This window comes from Pipistrellus hanaki (genome assembly GCF_964339955.1).
Source record: "Pipistrellus hanaki genome assembly, chromosome: 9".
NCBI classification, from domain to species: Eukaryota; Metazoa; Chordata; class Mammalia; order Chiroptera; family Vespertilionidae; genus Pipistrellus; species Pipistrellus hanaki.
The window spans coordinates 67,754,762-67,764,031 of NC_140511.1; the positions used below are offsets into that span (position 1 = coordinate 67,754,762).

Consider the following 9,270-nt stretch of genomic DNA (forward strand, 5'->3'; position numbering starts at 1 on the left):
TCTCTTGCTCAGGGGCCCCTCTCTTTTTCCCCACAACTCGGGGTTAACACTGTCGTCAAAGCCAGGGGTTGACAGACCTTTTCCATGAAAAGCCAGATGGTAAATATTTGGGGTTTTGAGAGCCATACAGTCCCTGGTGTCACAATTCAACTAAGCCCAGGCACACACTCTGCAGGCAGAAATTCTGCCTTAAAAAAAAAAATATTCCACTACAGAGATTTTTTTGTCCACTTTCTTTTAGTACAGAGAACTTAAAATGTAGGCACCCAAATGCTTGACGCGTGGATGACCCTGACTGGCTGGAAAGTAGCCACAGACAAAGCAAAAACTATCGGCATAACTGAGTTCCCATAAAATGTGACATAAGTTCGTCAACCCCTGATCCGGATGAGAGAGAGGGGCTGCTGATGCTGATGGAGCATATCCTGCTTCCTCGCCGCACACTGGCTCCCTCCGCTCTCACAGGGCCAAGCTCCATGCTCTCCAACCATCCCCACCAGATCTGAGGGCCGCAGTGCCCTCTCTTTCGAGGTGACTCCATGTCTCACATGCTCAGCCTCCAGAAGAGATGCTGAGCAGGCCTTGCAGTCTGCAAGGGCCTGCAGTCTGCAAGGCTCCAAAGAAATGGAGTAGCGGCTGGTGTCCCAGTGCTGGGGCCATCCTGCAGACATGCCCAACTGCCTCCACGCTACGCACCTTTGGCCTCTCCCCTCTTTCCCTGGGGGGGAGGAATTAGAGCACACACTGAAGGAAGAGGGGACGCAGGGGTGGAGGGAAGCGAGCCCCTCACAGCTCTGGCAGCTCCTGCACGAACCTTCCACGCGTGACAGATGCTCACAGCTTCAGACAATGGAACGGATCATCGCCTTCCGTGGCAAGCTGGGGTCATTACCCTCGGCTCTGCAGATGCGCATCTGAGGTTTAATTTTCCTGTTGTTTGCATGCGAGATCATTCCAATGAAAGAGAACCGGAATCGTTCCCCTCTGCTTCTTTAGCAAACAAAACCTTATTGCCTCCCATCCCCAAAAAAGAAAAAAGAAAAAAGCCAGTATTACAGTTTTAAAAACAAAACAATTCTTAAGCAGAGACGGGAGGGCGCTGGGTAAAAGAAAGGCTGTGCCTATATGGATTTTATTAGGAAAGACACAGCTGCCACCTTCGGCAATAAGTCACTGAGCAGTGGAACGGATTGAGACAATCCAACATGGTGGGATCAGCCTTCTTTGCTCCTAGTGCTGCTCAGATCCCCTGCCAGTCTGGTTGGCTGCCAGGCAGGCTTTTCCCCATCCGGTGGAAGGGGAGTGACTCAGGAGTGGCACAGCCCCCAGTCGCTGGGTCACGAGAGTCACGTGGGATGATGACTAAAATGCAGATTCCTGAGCCCTGCCCGTGAGAATCGAAGCTCCAAGGGGAGGGGCCAGAGGACAGTGTCTTTAACATCTACCCCGAACACACGTGGGGGTTTGGCGCATGATGTGAATGATTCAGACGCAGAGAAAGGTAGACATTCCGAGAGATGAGGGGGTGCCGAGGTTATAAGGCAGCCGAACCCATAAATAAGCAAATACCTCAAGGTCGACAAAAGAGAGGAGAAGGTCCAGTGCCTCCTTAAAAGAGAAGCAGACCTATAAAAAGAAGCAGAGACTGAGAGAAAGTTAGGTCATGGACTGGAGGGAAGCACATGACACTGGGCCAATGCAAAACCAAACAAACAAGGCAAGCAAGAAGGTCAGAGGATGGTCATCGCAGACAGAGTGGAACTGAAGACTAAAAGCACAAATCAGTCCAAAGGAGTGCATCATGTAATGATTAGGACACAATTTAAGAGGAAATATTGTAGTGGCAAACTTGCATGCAGCAAACAACATAGCAACTCAATTGAGCAACTTAGTTGAGTTGTGTTTACAAGGGCAAAAAGTATTAGAGATGAAAGAAGACTTATGTACCTCCAAAATACAATTTGAGTTGAAGGTTTTATATATATGAAATTTTATTTTTTAATTATAGATGACATACAATATGACTAGGTGGGGCAAATCACTGGGGCAAAGGTCCCAAAATTGGGATGGACCCCAGCTCCCCAGGTGGCTCTGATACCCAACACAGTAAGCAGTTTTGTTTGTGGATGGGGAAACAGGTTCAGTATAAAGGCCCCATGCCGAGATGATAATGGTGCCACTTGTCTCATTAAAATTCCAAGTAACAGTATAAAAAGAACCTGTAAAGAACAAAGCTCTGATGTTCCCCCTTGAGGTCTACATTTTTCAATATAAAAGGTACTTTATATGTGTCCCTCCTCTGTTGGTGTCCAGAACCTGGGCCTGGTCTGCCTGCTGGGTGACTCAGCCCCAGGCAGTGACGTGCCCAGGTGGTAAGCCCGGTCCCTGCAGCCACAGCTGTGTAGAGAGCCCTGAGTCCTCTCCCAGACCTGGAAGGCAGGGTTTTTAGCGCAGGCTTGTCCAAGGTGGGCTGCCCCTTGACACACTCCTTCCAGATCCTTCCTGCCACGTGAGGTGCTCAAGATGAGAGCAGTGCAGCAGCCCCTCCCAAAATGCTTGTGTGAGAGTGGGGGTTGGGAGTGAGAAGTGGAGAGACACAGCATCTACCACAGTCTCTGTTGCAGCTGGATTCCCAGGGCAAAGCTGGGGCCCTCTGGTACCCAATTCAGTGACAAGAGTCATCTCTTGCAATGCGGACCACTCATTTATTGCCTGTCCCATCAGACCCGGGCAATATTCTCATCGCCTGGACTTTTAGTTGCTAGGTTTTTCTTTTTTGGGAAAGGAAACAGCATGTGCCATGGTTACAGCTACAGCTCTGCCGCTGGACCACCTGGGTCCCAAGTGCAGCTTTGCTACCTCCCATGAGTCACTTGGCCTCTCTGGGCCTCAGACATCCCGTGTGGAGTGGGTAACGGCCCCCATCCTGTATCCGGGTGACTCAGTGAGGGTTAGAGATAATGTATATAAACAAACGTCTCTGGCACACGGGGGGAATTCATCAATAATATACGTCAGTAATCACAATAACATACGTAAAGTGCCTGGTATATATTAAGGGCTCACCTGGTTAATATTTGAGACAGTCTTCACTCCCCAGCGACACTAGGTCCCACGGCGAAGATTCTATGGGAATAAAAAGAAAACGGTGTTATCCAGACGGAAACAAAGACATCCAGGCAGTTGGTGTTTTCTGGCTGTGCGGCCTGCCCTAGTTTATCCTGGCAGCTGCCTCCACGGTCAGTGATGGAAGGAGAAAGGAAAGAGAAATGGCAGTAAGACAAATGGATCAACCAAAGAGGGAGGCTGTTTGCTTCCAGCTACCGAAGGAGAACCCAGCTGTCCCCGCGGTTGCTACGTGATGGGTCCCGGAATTCTGGTCCGGCCTACACAGGCTGGCCCTCCACATGGAGGGATGTTTCCAGAATAACTGGGCTGGGAGGAGGGCAGATCATTGAGCTAAATTCAGTCGTAGACGTGTTCCAAATGGCAACTGTTTTAGGAATGATTGCTGTGTGACAAGCCACCCAAAAACGTAGTGACTTGGAACAGTGACAGCCATTGGTTGGCTCACGATTCTGCAATCTGGGATGGGTGTAGCTGCTTCCCCCAGGGGTCATGGAGTCACTCTGGTGCGGCTGCATTCAAATGGCAGTTTGGCACAAAGGTTCAGGATAGGCTCAACCTGACTGGGGATTCGGTGGAGTGGGCTAAGGTGGCCTTGCAATGGTGTCCCTCTCCTGGGGTGGGCGCTCATCCTCAAGAAGCCTGACCCAGGCTTCCTAATGAGGAATCTCAGGGGATCTCAAATAAAGGCCATATACCTCTCTCTCTTTAAAAAGTATTTTTATTGATTTTAGAGAGGAAGGGAGAGAGAGAGAGAGAGAGAGAGAAACACCAATGATGAGAGGATTCATTGATCGGCTGCCTCCTTGCACGTCCCCCATTGGGGACCAAGCCTGCCACCTAGTATGTGCCCTGACTGGGAATCGAACCATGACCTTCTGGTTCATAGGTCAGTGCTCAACCATCACACCACACCAGCTGGGCTGTGCACCTCTAAAGGGCTGGGCTCTGGAACTCCCATTGGGTCACTGCACCAGATTCTACTGACCACCCCTCACCCCAAGGAGAACTAAGAACTCCCTCCTTTATGTTTCCATAGCCCTTTGCAGCCCCTCAGCTATGTCCCAGATCACAGGGACATGTGCATGTGTGTCTCTTCCAACATGGGAGTTCCCCCGTCTAAGAGCTGCGTCTCCTTTGTCCTTTCATCTCCCGGGCCCAGCACACAGGGGTGCTCTGTAGATTCATTTGGTGAATGAATGAGTGAATTGCCTGGGCTTTTCAAAACTCCGAGGCACCCTTCATTTTCCTAGGCCCCTAATCTCTCATTCCCAATTGCCCCAGAAGAGGAGTGGAAGAAAACCAGAGATCAGACTTTTGTCTGCGTGATGCAGCCTTTGGACACGTGAGTGGATGCCACGATGGGGTACAATACCCCCAGCGGCTGCGCTCCTGTCTGATGTCCCTCACTAATGAGGACTGCACAGCCCATGAGGGCGGAGAGGCCTGCTGTTCCAGCGGATCGTTGTGAATTAAAAATCGAGACATCAAGCAGAAAGCCTTGCGCAGTACTCGGGAGGTAAACACACGTTCCTCATTTCCACAGAGCAAGCGTCCTGGCTCCGCTGGCCTCGTTGGACCAGAGATGTGGGGGACAAGAAAGCTGACCGAAGATGGGCGGACCCACCCTCTGGCGGAGACTTCTGGTGGGAGGACAGACTTGGGTTTCCATCCCAGCCGTGTCACTCAGTGCTTCTGCAAACCCGAGCCGATCTCCTTGAACCTCCATTTGTTCATCAGTAAAACAGGGATAACGGTGCCTCTCTGGGGAGACCACTGTGAGGATGAAATCATGTAACCTGGGTGGCATACGGCAGGCATAGGAGTCTTGGTCCCTCCACTGCTCCACAAACCATCTCAGAGTCTCAGATCTGTGACCACTGCTCTAACAGATAACTTGTTCTGTAAAATAAATAGTTGTGCTACCTGCTTTCATCGACCCTTAGTGACAATTATGGCAGGTTGGGAAATGAAGTGTGGGTGCTGGGTGGCTGCTAGGTTCACTCACTGGGCAAAAACCATCAATCCCCATAACACTGGAGCTAACATGAACATGTAACATGCACCAGGGACTGTGCTTAGTGTTTAACATACACACATTAATAAATTAATGATTGATGACAACACAGTGAGATTGATGCTATTATTTTTTTCAGTTGACAAAGGAAGAAACCGAGGCCCAGACAGTTGAGTGACACACAGATATACCTGGGGCTAGTCGCAGGGCTGGCATTCAGACAGCCGTTTGGCCCCCAGCCTGTGCTCTGAACCTCTAGGCTGTATGGCCTACAAGTGGCCATTCTGGCTTACCAACACGATGGCATTTACAGAAAGAAACACACCTTGGTTGCGAATTGGGACAGTAGTCTAAGAGGCCAGGACTATGATTTGCATCTTATAGATGAGTAAAACCGAGACACAGAAAAGGTAAGAATCTCTTCCAAGGTGACACTGGGTGGAGGGTGGAATGGAGATTCGAATTTCGGCAGAGCCCACCCTTCACCAACACACGTGTTATTTATTACAAGTGGAGGGTGGTCCAGGTGGCGGGTGGTCCAGGTGCAGGAGTTTTACAAGCTGCCCAAGCTTAGTCCTGAAATGTCAAGCCATCTTCAATCAGTGTCGCTCGATTCCAGGACGCCATGCCATGGAGCTGCTCAGATCTCACAGCACCCCCTGCTTCCAGCAGCCCCCCAGAGCTCCTCCTGTGGGCCCCTCCTCGACGACCCCTGCCTCCCCTTCATCAGAGACTGGGGTGGGACTGGGCCGCCTGGGTCCATGGGTCTCAGCGGGTCCTCTGGATAGTATCAGAGGGCCAGAGAACTTGAAAGGAAAGAAAATGACACCTGTGTTCACTGATATTAATGGAAATCGAGCTTTTCCTTCAGTTGTATGTCACCATTAAAAAGAACGGATAAATTCCCATCACATCACATAATTGCAGATGCCTTAAAAGACCATTTATGCCTATCTCCACTTTGAAATTATGGTGCTTATTACACCTGCAGCCAGATCTTATTATTTAAGGCCTTAATAATAATAATAAAATAATAAAAAAAAGCACATACATTGAGAAGTTACCAATTTGAGCATTTAATATTTTGATGTTATTTTTAGTATAATTAGTACACTTTGCATTCCTATGCATTTTTATTGTATGCATTGAAACACAATATTCCCAGAAAGAGTCTATAGGCTTCATCAGCTTTCCTAAGAGTCTTTGGCTCATAAAATATTTACAGCAATCCTTTGAGGTAGGGCTCAATTATTGTCTCCTGTAATTCTCATCTCATAGAAGATGAAACTCAGGCACAGAGAGGTCAAGAGAACTGCCCAAAAACACACAGCTAGTAAGTGAAGAGCCAGGATTTGAGTCCCAAGCAATCTAGACCAGAACCTGCTCTCTTGGCCTGCACACGGGGTCAGGCCCTGAGGCCCCCTTACAGGCTTCCAGTGCATCCCTCCACCCGGCACTTTCCTCACTGGGAGGTCAATGCTGCTTTATCTCTGGGCAGTCCCCAAAGGACTCCAGCACCCAGTGCTGAGCCCAGAAAATCTTAAAAAGAAAAAAAAAGATTTGAATCAGTAGTGTCTCCAATCAATAATGCCTTATACATTGTTGGTGCAAAGACCCATTTTCCCTGGCAGATTTTGCACAGCATTAAAAAAAGAGAAAAAAAAGAAAAAGAAAAAGAAAAAAAGTCTCTGCTGGCATGGCTTAGTGGTTGAGCGTTAACCTATGAACCAGGAGGTTCTGGTTCAATTCCCAGTCAGGGCACATGCCTGGGTTGTGGGTTCGATCTCCTGTGTGAGGCATGCAGGAGGCAGCCAATCAATGACTCTTATCATTGGAGTTTCCATCTCTCTCTCCCTCTCTGAGATAAAAAAAAAAAAAAGCCTCAAACCAAATAATTTGTCCAAATCTTATAATGCATTAGTTGTGCATTTTTAGAGTTCTTTTGATGTTTCCAAGAAGGTTTGCATTCCTTTGACTAGAACCTGGGGTGTAAATTAGTGTGGATAGGAATGAGGCATTTAGTTTTGTGGAGAAGTAAATGGGGGCTGCAGGCGGTTGGTTCTGGCAGTGAAATGCAGGGCTGAAGGGCAGAGGCTGTGAAACCCTGGGAGGTTTCAGCCCTGTTCCACCCCACCCCTCACCCCCCACCCTTGTCTGACCTCATTCACAGAATAGGGACAGAAAGCTGTTGTTAAGATTATGTGAGAGGATGAGTACTGTTGAAGGTCCTGGTACAGTGTAAGGACACGTTACACGGTAGCTCGCTCCCCAAATCAGCAGAAGGATGTCATTATGGTGTTGGTAGTGTTGCAGGGCTAAGGCAATTGAGACATTGTGCCTTAGAACTAGTTTCTGGTTCCAACTCAGCCTCATGCCTGGAACAAGACCCTGGCTTCTCTGGACTGTGGTTTCCTGATCTGTGAAAGGAGGGCGGGGTCAGGATGCAGGGCTCAGCCTTCCTTCTTCATGAGAAACTATGTGCGGATTCGATTTGAAAAACAAGTTAGGTACAACCACTGTGGAAAACAGACTGGCGATTCCTCAAAAAATATATCCAGCAATCCCTCCCCTGGGCATATACCTAAAAACTCAAAAACAGGTATTTGCAGAGTTATATGCACCCCTATGTGCATTGCAGCAATATTCAAGATGGCCAAGACATGGAAACAACCAAAGTGCCCCTCGATAGAGGACTGGATAAAGAAGATGTGGTGCACAATGTATACACATGGAATACTACTCAGCCACAGACAGGATGAAATAGCGCCATTTGCAACTACGTGGATGGACCTGGAGAACATGATGCTACATGGAATTGGCCAGTCAGAAAAAGATAAGAGCCATGTGATTTCACTCGTATGCAGGATAGAAAACTGAAGCACAAAGGGCAGTGTGGTGGTTGCCAGAGGGAAGGGGGTGAAGGGGACCCAGCATATGGTGATGGGAGATTTGACTTTGGTGGTGGGCACACAGAACAATATACAAATCTTGAAACATAGAAACTCACACCTGAAACCTATACGATCACATTAACCAAAGCCTCCCCAATCTATATATATATAAAAGTCTAAGCGACTGTTACCACCAGAATGATGGGAACAAACAGTCTACCAGTTACTATGATGGGTACTGACCACCAGGGTACAGATGCTCAATGCAGGAGCTGCCCCCTGGTGGTCAGTGCGCTCCCACAGCGGGAGAGCGGTTCAGCCAGGAGCCGGGCTCATGGCAGGCAAGCACAGCTGTGGTGGTAGTGGGACTCCTTCCCAGCCATCTGCCACTTTGGCACTGCTATGCCCCTTGAGGGGGGATGTTGGACTGCCAGTTTCAGTCTGATCCGGCAGTCTGACATCCCCCAAGGGATCCTGGATTGTGAGAGGGTGCAAACCAGGCTGAGGGACCCCACCTGTGCACGAATCCATGCACCAGGCCTCAAGTAAATTTAATAAAAAAGAAAAGAAAAAAAAAGTCAAGCTGCCCAGCTTAGACACAGGTGGGACCCCTCACCTCGAGGAGCGCTTGGGGCACTGCCTGAAGACAGTGGGACAGCTGGTTTGGCCAGAGGTCAGCCCCCGGGGGTGAAGGCCAGATTAGAGCTATAGACTTGTCTCCTTTGGGGTGAGCAGTTAAAATAAAAGGTGTTATGTGGGGAGGCGGGAGAGGGGGAGGAGTTAGTGGATTTCAGTGTCTGCACATGGGGTCCTGCTCCATCCACATTCCAGCTTTCCCAGCTAACTCTTGCCGCGTTTAACTCATTAAGGAGAGTCAGATCTCCACACTCACCTCGAGCCCTGATCTTTCCTCCTATTGAATCTCTGATGATTGTAAACCTTAAAAAGTCTGTAGTTGAACACTGGGGCAACAGGCTGATGACACAGGGGCAAGCCATGGTCAGAGCTGGTGGATCAGCCCCTCCGGCAGATGCGCCCTGAGCTCAGATAAATGCCTCCTGTTCTTTATATTACTGTTAAACTGTGACAAGGGAGCTGGGAGCCGGGAGAGGAGATGGTGGGCTCAGTCTAGGCCATTATGCCAGGGAAAACCCATTGAGCAGATCTTCTTCCCCAGATGACTTTCCTCATGCAAAATTGTCTTCTATTATTGCCGGAAAAAGGGGTTTTAAAAGA

General features: G+C 49.0%; 1 long non-coding RNA gene across 1 annotated transcript; it reads right to left on the minus strand.

Annotated features, from left to right (window-relative positions):
• Positions 1 to 249: 249 nt before the first annotated feature.
• LOC311627956 lies at positions 250 to 3,412 on the minus strand. Its single transcript, XR_014795954.1, has 3 exons — positions 3,067 to 3,412; positions 815 to 1,626; positions 250 to 589 (listed from the first exon to the last, which is right to left on the minus strand). It is a non-coding gene; the product is annotated as an uncharacterized lncRNA (long non-coding RNA).
• Between the last annotated feature and the right edge of the window lie 5,858 nt (positions 3,413 to 9,270).